We start from the raw sequence: 12,246 nt of genomic DNA, 5'->3' as shown, positions 1-12,246 counted from the left end.
GCTTTTAAACAGGGGATTAAGGAAAGTGGTCACTTTTGACTCAGTAGGAAAAATCCCTCCGTGACGGTAATGAAAGCCTGGATGATATAAGTATCTTCTGGTTCACAATAGCAATTAATATGGTAATATTCTACTATTAAAGATGCTAACATTAAGATGGAACTTGTACGTGGTTAAAACATTTAATAGAGGGGAAAATGCATTCCTTGAGCATCAGGTAACAAAGTCAAATGGAAAAGGGGGGAAATGAAAGTATCTTAAAATAACAAAGGCCTCTATATAATTTGGAAAGGTTTCTAATACTCCCTTCCTCCTCAAGGAAAACTTGAGGCACTTTGAGAAGTGGGCATTATCGAGTGCAGGATGAGAGAGTTTGTACAGGGTGGGGAGTGCTGCATGGTGGGATCCCAGCCCTTCTTTGGAGACCAAATGCAGTGGGGACATCTGCAGTGACACACTGGAGTGGCCTGTCCTGGGACAAAGACACACAAGCATCACAATAATCCAGAAATGTGGGCGTTGGAAGGTCAAAGCTCTGCTCCAGGCAAGGCCAAGTTCAGAATGAGCCCAGGCTGTCCATGACCTTGTGATGCAGAGATGAACTGCACTCCCCAAGGATGGAGGTCCCAGAGCTCTGTCCTGGTGCTGTACCATGTTAAAATCCTGTTTTTTCCCCCTCAGATCTACCCAGCATCCCCTGAGCTGCCTTGGGGTCCCATGCAAACGCTCCAAATAATGATTGTATCACAGGGAACAACAACAAAATCCTTGGTTTCTGCTGGAGAAGGAGGAATTTTAAGACCTGCTCACCTCTGCCCTGTGAATCCACTTGGTTTGATCAATTTGGGAAGCAGAGGACAGACACAGTTATACCAAAATACTCTCTTAGCAGAGTTTTTAAAGTATCAGTCTATTTGGAAGAAAATCAGAAAGCACTTATTTAAACTACAGTCCACACTTTGGTTATGATGAAAGCCTTTTCATTTTTTTCACCTTTGTTTTCACTTAAAAACAGTCAGGATTTAGGTTTTTGCTTTTCACTATAATAAAAGTAATTTGCAAAGATAATAGTGTTGTGGGAATAAAGGAACCTTTCAGCTGATCACTAGAAGAAGCAAATATTTACCAACTGGCTCTGATGATGAATTGGAGACTGATTGGAGAGTATGATCTTCATCCTGGCTTCAGCTTTGCTGACTTCATCAAATCTGACCATCTTGGGTTTACAGTTATTTTTGTCTAAAATGTAGTTTTCCTGGGGAAAGAAAAAAAGTCTTCCGAAGTTTGCACTATTGCATAATTTATTTAAAAGAAACACTGCCTGGCTGGTGCCAAGGATTGATGTAGGTCATTCAAGCTCCAGTCTGCCCACCCAGCTCAGGTTCCCTGCTCCAGGTTCCCTCCTTCCTTTTCCTTCAGGAAAATTGCACATGCAAAGCCATTCCCAGGCTAAACCCTCTGCTAAATTCACAGCTGCATCAAAGCTGTGCATCACAGGAAGATGAGAATTCACTTTCACCAAAACTAGAGAGGATGGAGAGGAAAATGAATGAAAACCAGTCACAGGTCACTGAGGGGCCAGTGCCAGCAGGAGTGTCATTGCCCTGAGCTGTCCTTGTTGCAGGTTACACCCCTGTGTGCTGCTGGGGATGCTCCCTGACCCACGCTGAAAGGATCAAGTCAGATTAGCAAAAGCTTTGTGTTAAACTTCAGCTCATTCTGATGGAGCTGGGTAGGGACCAACCCCTCAATCCAGCAGCAGCTCTGCAGGGAAAGGGATCCTGGGCAGAATGCTGGCAAGTGACCTCTTCAGCTGGAGATGTGTTGGTAGCAGCCCCTTGTTCTTCCCTCTACCTTGTCTTCCAAAAATCTCCCCACAACGTGCTCACATTTGGCTCTGCTGCAAATAACAACGCAGTGATGGCACAACACACAGCAGTGGATTAAAGTAGAATAATCGAAAGAAAAGTTTGTCTGTTTAATTCTCCTTCTCTTTCTCAATTTTCCTTCACTCTCTGCTGTTATTTTGATACGAGCTATTGAAGACAGCAAGGAAAATGAGGACCCTTCAGACAGCTGCTCCCCTGGAGGCAGCATGATGGGAGCTGAGAGGCAGCCTGCCCCCAGCACTGCTCCCAGCTCTGCTGATGGAGGTTATGTGGGTAAAGGTGACCTTTGTGTCCTCTCCCACCCTCGTCTAGCCTGTGTCCAGCATCTCCTGGTGGAGATCATCTCACCATGCACAGAGGGGCTCAGCCCTGAAAGCAAAGGGGCTCTGTTGGTGTGAGGGCTCCATCAGCAAGCGCTGTGGAATCAACTGTACTGCAGATAAAGATGTAGGAATAGGAAAAAAGAGCTGCTGAAATTGAGCAGTGGATGGCACTGAGAGAGGAGGAAAAAGCCTCAAACTTTAAAGGCAGTGTTAAAACAGGGCGTGCAGAAAGTGAAGTCAATTAGCCAAAAGAGTCGTTTGCTGACGGAGGTCGTTGGGCCGAATTCCTAAAAGGATTCATGAATCGACTAAAAATACCCTTGGGATGGCTTGAATAGGGACTGGGTTACTGAAGGGCAATGCCCCAGATGACCCAGGAGACCCTTTCCAATCCCACAGTATAAACAATGATGCCATTAACATTTGTACTTAGTACCTGCTCAGGCTCCCATCCGGAGCAGAGGCTTCCAGATGTGCTCTGTTCCCCACCTTAACCCAGAGGGCATCCTTTAGGTGCCACCCCAGCAGTCAGGGAATTATGGAAAACCCTCTTGACAATGGTAGGAGCAGGGAGAGGCCACAAAGATCAGAGGAAAAGCGGGATGGAAACTGCAGTGCTGAAAAGAACAATGGGGAGAGAATCATCAGTGAGCAGGGACCCAGGGCACAGGGGCCCTAAAGGCCAAGTGATGCTGAGGAGGCACTTGCAAGGCACAGGGGGACAGGGACAGTCAGGGGAATCTGCAGATGTAACTGTGGGAACAAAGCTGACTACATACCCAAAAAAACAGATGGAGTTTGGACACGTTAGGAAACACAGCAGGAGTGTGGGTTCCAGCAGGATGTCCCAGTAGGATGCTCCAGGTGACCCCTGCCATGGGGATGTGCCACCCAGCTGTGGAGCAGTGCACAGACCCCACATGGACCAGGGACTGTGTGTTGTACTGACTGTAATATAGGAAAAAACAATCTGTCATTAACTGTTCCTCTTTCCCTGAACATCCCTGGATGATTAGACCTGAAATGACACCCACGGTGTCACTGCTGGACATTGTCCTGGGAGGTGGCAGACCACTGTCACACCTCACAGAGGGGCACAGGCTCCATGTGAAGGCAAACCTGCAGCCCTAAATCTCCAACTTGTAATTCAAGTACTGAGGATAATAATGAAAACAAGGTTAGATAAAAACATTCACTATCAAAATTTAATTATGCATCCACAGGCTGAGGCTCATTATTCATCCTCCAACCTGGAAACAAATTAGTCTAATGAAGCCATGAGTTAAAATGGAGAAAGGATGTAAAGGCTGGAGAATATTTATGTCTGTGCTCGTGTGTCAAAGGCAGCACTGAGCTCTGGGTGCTACATTTGTCACTGCAATCAGGTGCTTCCTAGATGGGGTGGAATATCCAGGGCCTGGATTGTGCCATGAGCAGGAACAGGCGCACCTGAGTGGAAATCTGAAGTAAATAGAGACTGTTGAGATGTGGGGGCTCAGTACAGACATGGGGGCTCATTAAAACCAGATGTGATCAGAGCCCATGGGTCTAAAAAAACCCAAACACCAGCATCAGCCTCCACTGAATCAATCTGACTTGGGGGACACATTTTGCTCTGGCACAGGGTCCCTGGTGACAGCCAGGGTAGCCCCATGGAGAGTCTGGCTCCAGTGACCTCCACTAAATGGGAAACCAAATCTCAGGGGCTGTGAAGAAAAGAAATTGGTAACGAAGTAGAGTGGGATGGCAGCTCTCTGTGGGTTTATTGTGCAAGTGTTTAAGTAGACAAAGGCTATAATTAACTGCCCAGGAATGTATAATCACAGAAATGAAGGTCTTTTGCTCTGCTCCTTCCCTGCAGAATTTGGGGAGAAATGAAATTACATCACAGGCAAGGGAATTGATCCACACTTAACCCACATCCTCTGCTGCACCCCCAGCACCCCCAGGGTTGGGCTGGTTGCTTTGGCCACCCATAAAAGTCACCCATGAACTGTAACTCCTGGCACAAGAGGCTTTGAGGACACTTACAGGCTTTTCCACTGCACACCATGGCCAGGCTGCTGATATATAGCCCAGGTCTGAGCTCTGCAGCAGAGTGCAAAAGGTTCAAGCGACCTAGTAAAGACCGTGCCAGTACCAGAGAACAAGTCCCTGTAGGCCTCTGGCTGAGCCATTCTCACTGCTTTATTCTCTCACTCCCATCCTAATGTGCTTAACTATAAATGACCCCTTTATTTTTTATATCTCCATTTCATTTTTCCCCTTCTTCCAAGAAAGCAGTAAAAACAGGGAAGCCAAGAAGCAGAGCTCTTATTGTAAAGTGAGCGCTGACACAGAGCAATTCTGGGGACCTCGCAGCTCACGGTGAACATTTGTAACACCACTGGAGAGCCTCTGGGCTTCTCCTCTGAGAACCAAACCCTAATCCTGCTCCCAGGCGCCCAGAAAAAGCCTATTAGGATCACCCAGGCAGAGGTGAGCTGCTTGTGGTCTGGAGGCCCTGACATTCTGAGCTTGGCACTATTTTATTTCCAGTTTTGCTGGATGTTTTATTCCTTGCTGTCCTGAGATGGCAGATTTGGGGTGAAGACAACCCAGCTGAGCAGCCCCCCCCAAACACAACCCCCTCTTTTGTGCTCTTTGTCTCCAATACGCAGAAGATGCTCAGCCACCCTGGGCAGAAGGACAACATCTCGCTGTTTATTAGTATAATTTTTAAAGGTGCCTCATTGTATTTATTTGCTGTGTGGTTAAACATTTATTATTTATATTTAATTTTCCCAGATTCGAAGGGGCATCACTAGTGGCTGAGTGTCTGCAGATTCAGTGCAGCTCCTTCACACACTTATTTATGTAACCTTGGCCTCCCCCGAGGGGCTCCCGTTTCACGATGTGCCATCGGCCTCTTAATTGGCCTCACAGATCACGCCTCTCCTTCGGCTCACCCAGCTCCCTGTGACTCGTAATTTCTAAGATATTAAATGTGCTTGAAACAAAAGAGTTCAGTGAATTAAAGCCAGGAAATTTCCTAGCCCTCCTAAACCTCCGCTGCAGATTCCCTCTCCAGGGTGATGGCCAGACTGGGGTCATCACCGCTGGTCTGGAGGGCTCAGGGAAGGACCAGGCTGTGTCCTGGGCAGGGTGTGGACATCCCAGGCATTGCTGTGCCTGGATTTGCACCCAGCTGTGTCTTCTTGATAAAAGCATTTGGCACTAATTAGTCTCCAAGCAGCTGATTAACCCACGGGGATGTATGGAAGCTGTTTCTGCTATACGATACTACAAGAGAGGCAGGACTCTCCCTGGGACTGCTTTGCACAGCCAGCTCAGCCCCCTGGATGGACAGTGGGTGGTGGGATGGGGGACACCCATCCTCTGCCTCTGAGCCACCCAGAGCCCCCTCTCACTGCTGAGCACTGTAACTCTCACCCAGATAAAGGTTTGGGTACCAAACTTGTAGGGACAGCCAGACTGGGCCTCTTACAAAGACATCGACTCTGGGCTCTGAAAATGTACTTCTTGGAGCCATGGAGACCAGGAACTCTCACTGGCATTTCCTTAAAAGTAAAACCACATTGAGACCACATCTTTGGATATTCCTTTTGTGACACACCTTCCTGCCAACGCACCCCAAACGTCCTAGGGGCACATCTGACCCAAAGATGCTGCATTTCACTTCCAGCCACCAGCCCTGATGCCTCATGAGCAAATGAAAATGCACTTAAATCTATTAAACTTTATTTTAGACAATAGATCCTGTAGCAAGGAGTTCCACATGCCAGCAACAAGGCAAAGACATCTGGAGAACTCAGCCACGTGAGGTTTTCAGTAGGGTAACCAAACATGTGGGTGAAGGGGGCTGATAACCCCAGGACATTTTTACCCAGCCACCAGCTGTTAGAGAAACTTCACTCCCATAGGTAAAGCTATTTCAACAGTAATGGTTTTATACCTTCTCCTTAAATATATCACAGGTTATACTTGGAGATGGAGTTTGAGAGTAAACATTGTTATGCTGGAGCTGTCATCTGTGAGTAATCACAGACCTAATTGAAGCTGGCCAGCCTATTAAATAAACATTCTGCATAAACGAGGGAGCAAAGAAATACCCATTGGTTTGGTAATAGTTGAAATGATGGAAACCAGTCACTGAGCCAGGGACCAGGGAGATGTGGTTGGAGTGGCAGGAGAGCCAGGGAGGGAGGTTTTTCCCAAGCAGCAAGAACCAGAAAGCACCACAACCAGCTCTGGGAGGGAGAACAAGGAAGGTGCTTCACTGGGGCAGGGTGCTGGCAGGGCAGGCCTGGATTTTGGGTGCTGCAGGCTGGAGGAGTCTGGTTTTGTTGACTTCCCACCACCTACTGTTAATAGCTGGGCTAAGGCTCACAAAACTGCCTAATAGAAATCATCCTCCCAGCCTCAAATACTTCCTAATCACCCCACTGAAATGGGCAACAACACAATCTTGCAGCGTTTCTTGTGCTCCTTGGGGAACCACCTAATCCTCCCTGTTGTCTGCCAGTTTTTCCTCGTCCTTGAGAATTTCATGCCTAGAAAAGGCTCCGGCTTTGGGGAGCTTTCAGCACTCGCTGCTGGGGGCTTGCTGCAGTGCCAGGGGGGCATCCTGGGCTGTGCTCTGGGGCTCAGGGCAGGCAAATCCTCACCCCAGTGAGGCTGGCAGCATCCTGCCCCTCCTCGGGCTCTCTCCAGATGTTGTGTGAGCTCGGGGAGGTGATGAGGAGAGGGTGATGCACCGAGGTGACATGCTCAATTTCCCTCCAAGATGCTGCAGCCACAACAACGTTTCTCCTGCTGATGGCGTCCATGTGTCTGTCCCTTTTCAGTGGAGCTGTGTTCCACATGGGGTGTGGAAGGAGCCCTCAGTTCCCCCAGCCAGCCCTGCCTTCCTGGGGAGGACGGGGTGCCTGGCCTGCCGTGGGGAGTTGGAGAAAAACACTCTCCCTGTATGAAGTAGATGTATGGTTTCAATTCTGTCCTTGAGCCATGGATCATTTAATGTTGTCAACACATATACATCCTTCTCAAACATCCCACTGAGAATTTCTAGGGACTGTAGACAGCTTAAAGCTAGCGTTACAGCAGCAGCAGCAGCTTCGTATTTGCTTTCAGATCTACGTGCATTTTTTAATACTAAAGCTTGCATAATTGCTGCTGAATTTCTAAGCAACTTCTTCAAAGGGGCAGAGGCACATTAGCAGTGGAGGGCTGGTGGTGGAGCAGAAACAAGGCCTGGTGTTGGCTTATGGTTCCCCAGCAGCTGCTCAGAGATGTTTGAGGAGCCCTGAAGAAAGGCAGGGTTGGGACCTCCCAGCTCGGTGTGAGCTTGAGCATTTCTCCCTGACCATCAGGGCACCTGGCATGTGCTGCCAGCAGCCACTGATGCTGCCTGCACTAAAAACATCTCAGTGATGCACTTATTTCACCAGGGAGGCTTGCACTGACATTCTGCTTTGAAAAAAATAGGGGGATATGGCTCTGCCACCGTTTTTCTGTTTGTTGTGTGTGAGGTCTGGATGAGCCTAGCACTGTGAGGTGTTGCATGCAATGAAAATACTCTGCCAGGTGAAGGGGACATCACAGGGCTGATTGAGGCAGAGCTATAAAAGAGAAGAAAAGGTGGTTCCTCACTGTAAGAGAAGGATCTCCTGGCCTTTCCCAGCTGGTGGAAAAGGAATTGCAGCTGGGTGAGGACCAGTATCTTCTACTTTTGCATATCACAATTTCTCTGTGATGTTCCTCTGAAGTGTTCTGCTGCTGATGGGAAGGACATCAAGCTCTGGCTGGGATGCCCATTGCGCCAGCCTCAGTTTTTCCTGGGTAAAGGGCTGTGACCACCTCAGGGAGAAGGAGAAGGTCACCCTCCTCTTTTTAGCTGCCAGCTGCTCTCTTGGGTGCTGGCTGGGGTGGGAGAACAGGAGGCTGTGGGTTTGCTGGAGAACCTGCACCAGGCTTCTCCTGAGAGGTGTGGATGAACCTGGGTATCCAAAGGCTCCTCTGCCTTTGGAAATGCAAAGAGCTGTGGGTAATAATGGCTCCCTGTGCACACAGCATCTGGGGTTGGGCATGGGAGGCAGCTCCTTCCTTCTTCCCCTGATAACGGGCATTTCTGGGGGAGACACCAACCTGAGGCACTGCCCTGTGCTGGGGGAGCTGTCACCTCTCCATTCCCCCTGCCCAGTGCTGCCTCCAAAGCGCCTGGTCAGCTAAACTCCATTTACTGTGTCTTTATTTATTATATCAGAGCCCAGAGTAATTACTTTATAACTCTGAACATTAAATATCATTTGTCTTGTTCCAGTAGGTCCAAATCTTTATGAATTTTATCTGATGCTTGCTCCCTTCAATTATCTGTCATCAGAAAAAGTTTACTGCTGCTGCAAAAATATCAATTTGCCAGAGGTTGCAATACATTTACTCCCCACCTCTGTAATTTACAAACTTACACTCCATGATTAGAAAGAAAAATGGCTAATAGAAGAAATATTCATGCAAAATCGATACTGAATAAGATGCTGCCACCTTTTGGCTTAACCTAATTCTACATCTGGGGCCAAATTCATCCCTGGTGTAACTGCTTTCCTGGGAGAGTGGCTGCAGCTGGCTGTGAGGGATGCAGCAGGATGGGAGATGAAGCACAACCCCAGGGGCTCAGCCCCTGATTGTGAACAGGGTTGTGTGGTTTGCAGGGTCTGTAAGAGGAGATCTTCCCTAGCTGTGTGTCTGCAACAGAAGTTTCCTTCCTGCACACCCAGAGCCATGTGGAGGCTCCTGGCAGGTTTTTCTCTCCCTCAGCCATCCAGGGCTGTTCTTGGAGCTGCATCCTGGACACAGGGACCATTCTTGGGCTGTGTGTCCCTGCTGATGTTCTGGGAAAGGGGACTGGGGTGTGATGAGGCTCAGCACAGGGCTGGAGATGTTTAACCAAGCTCTGAGCTGGTTTAACAGCTCATCTGAGCTGCAGGCAGCCTCCACCCTGCCTGCCAGTGTGCAGAACAGCAGCACTGGGAGCTCCTGGTGCACTGGGAGCTCCTGGTGCACTTATTCTTCAATTCACTGTCACTGAGACCGGCTGTGCAGCCCAAGTGCTGCTGTGCTTTCAAAAGGAAACAAACCAGAGTTTAATTTTCACAGCAAAGATATTCCAAAGTGCTAAGTGCTACAGCAGAGCAATTGCAGTGCTGCTCTGTCTCCTTGCCCAATGACACAGGGGTTTTGCAGCTGAATACCAGCAGGCACGTGATTAAAAGCTCTCAGGGTTCTGCTGTTGTGGGATTTCCAGCAGAACTCGCTATTTCTCTCATATCTTGCCCCTTTGTTTCCCTGAGTTCAGGGCAGAGTCTGAATTCAGTAATTGCCACCTGGATTTGCTTTGCTGTCTTCCCAAGGAACTTGTTTGAATGAATTGAATTGGCAATGCATTGTTCAGCCAGAAAGCATTGTGGCAGGAATAATGTAGGTATTCCAGGCACTCTATTACTGTTCTGAGCACACTGCCAGGGACAGCAGACCCAGGCAGGAGAGCTCCCTTTGAGCTGCTCCCTCTGCTTGCTCTTCTGAAAGAAGCACAGGGATTTGGGCTGGTTGCTCCATGCTCTAAAGCAAGAGCAGAAGGAGCTGTTGGATCTTCCTCAGCACATGCAAAACCCCTCATCCACTGGGGGATTTTCATTTAATATATCCCTGTGGCTTGCACTTGTGTCACCTTGTTTTCCATGGAGCACCTGAGCAGTCAGAGCCACAGATGTCAGCATTGGGTTTGTGTCAGCAGAGCTCAGGGCAGTGTGGTGGGGACAGACAGGTCCTGGGGGTGAACACCCTGAGAAGAACAGGGCATTAAACTGCAGGGCTTTGCTGAAAGACCCCAAGAACTGGGTTAGACTGAGGAAAATCAGCATTTGGGAGCTCAGGGGACTAATCAAGGAACTCACCAGGTGCTGGGCAAGCTCCTTGGTTTTGGGGCTGCACTGGTGCTTTTAAGATGGAGGTGATCTGAATATGTCAAGGTATGGAGTTTAAAGTTCCTCAGGGATATAGGCTCACCTGAATCCCTCCTAGCATGTCACAATAATACTAAATATTTGGTATTTCAAGGAAGAGATGCTGGTGCACAGCTTTCCCTTTTTTGCTTACAAGTATGGCTTAGTACTGGGTTAATGGTTGGACCTGATGAGCTTCAAGGTCTTGGCCAACCTACAGAATTCTATGGTTTGATGACCAAGCTCTGTGTGAGAAATGAGCTTGCCTGCCTGCAGGTCCCGGGGGGTGTGGGGGCACAGCCAGGGCACCCCACCAGGTCAGACACACCATCCTGGCACAACCAGCATGGTGACACTGGGAAATCTGAACCAGCATTGTGACACTGGGAAATTTGGCTGCTCAAAATCGTGACACTCTCTCAGTGCCAACAAACGACGGTGCCAGCAGGGACAGGAGCCCAGGACCCCCCTGAGGAGAACTGCAGCCAGGGGGAGATGGCACCACAGCCCTGCAAACCTTGTGCCTGTCAGGTGACCAAATTCCTCAGGGGGCTCTCACAGGTGAGTGGTCTCACCCCTGTTCCATGGCACAGGTACCACCTCCTTCCTCAACAGGGCCTTACAGAAAAGAGGGATGCCCAGTTATCTAACCCCCCAAAATCTCAGCGGGAGGGTTCCAGCCCGCCCGGTGAGCGGGGTCCTGCAGCAGCTGCTGACCCCGCCGTGCAGGTTAGCAGGGACATGGTGCCACCTCGTGGCACGCGGCTCCGGGTGTCACACGTCCCTGTCCTTGCGGGATGGACATCTTCCCAAAGGGAGCATCACCCCGCAGGGCTCCACCACCTCCAGGGCTGCTCCAGGATGGTGGCGGCACCGTGGGCTGGTAAAGGCCTCCAGTGAATGGGTGTTTGGGATGGATGGGTGGGGAAAACAACTAGAACAGCCAAAATTCTTCTATCCCCTAGTCCCAGTATTGTCTGCAGAGTGGGTATGACTGGGTATCACTTCTGGAGATGATTTCCTAAGAGCGGTCTGCCCACTATGGGAATTATCACCCAAGGGGTCGTTCTTCCCTGTCTTGCTATTCCCCCCTGGATCTTTCGTTTTCCTTTTGGCTCCCATCTCTGCCAGGAACCCCCTGCCCATCCTCTCCTGCTGACCTGCAGAAGACTCACACTCATCTGTACCAAAAATGGGTTTGGTCCCCTCCTGTACTGACAGCATCAACCAAACTCCACTTAAGAGAGTTCAGGTTTTGTTCTTAGTGCTACAAAACAAGAAGAAAGATGGGTTCATTTATCTAGATAAAATAAGAGTATTAAAAAATAGATAAAATAAGATATCCAGATAAAATCTAGATAAAATAAGAATATTAAAGACAATGCTGAGGTTTGGCACTGTTACAAAATAATCATCAGCTGAAATACTTAAGGAATAGAGTCTTGGTTTTTAGTTACACACTTTAATTCAGAACAGCAATGAATAAGGAGTATTTAGGATCTAACCTCCCTTGCTAATTGATGCCAACATGGTAGTGCCAAGGAAATTTGGGGCTCAGTAGTGCTGGACTGGGTTCTGTCATGCTGTTTGCAGTATGGACTCAACAAAAAGACAGTTGTTATTCCAGGAAATCTGCCATGGAGATCCTGAACCTTTTTCTGCTAAGTAAGACATTAGAGTTTGATCAGTGACCAGAAATCACCTGGTGAGGGATTTATTTTCCCTCTACTCTTAGAAAGGCTGTTGCAATGATTCCCATCCTTTGAGAAAGACTTTTCAGGGGTATCTTCTATACTCATCCCACTGCCAGCTTGGCTGCTCTCTGTGCCCTTTCCCTTTGGGTTGGGGCATTCCCAAACAGCAAAGCAAATGGATTAATTCTGCTGATTTTTTGTTCCTCCTGTACAGATATTTCTGGGTGCTCTAAAAGGGGGCTGGAGACATGGTGGGTGTCAGAGTCAATGGTGGATATGGTGGGGTTTACCTCTAAAACACCAAATATGAGATTTTCCCCAGAGGGACAAGAGCTGGAAC

The sequence above is a fragment of the Zonotrichia leucophrys genome, chromosome 14, assembly GCF_028769735.1.
Source record: "Zonotrichia leucophrys gambelii isolate GWCS_2022_RI chromosome 14, RI_Zleu_2.0, whole genome shotgun sequence".
Classification (NCBI taxonomy): domain Eukaryota; kingdom Metazoa; phylum Chordata; class Aves; order Passeriformes; family Passerellidae; genus Zonotrichia; species Zonotrichia leucophrys.
Note: the sequence above shows the minus strand (reverse complement) of the source record.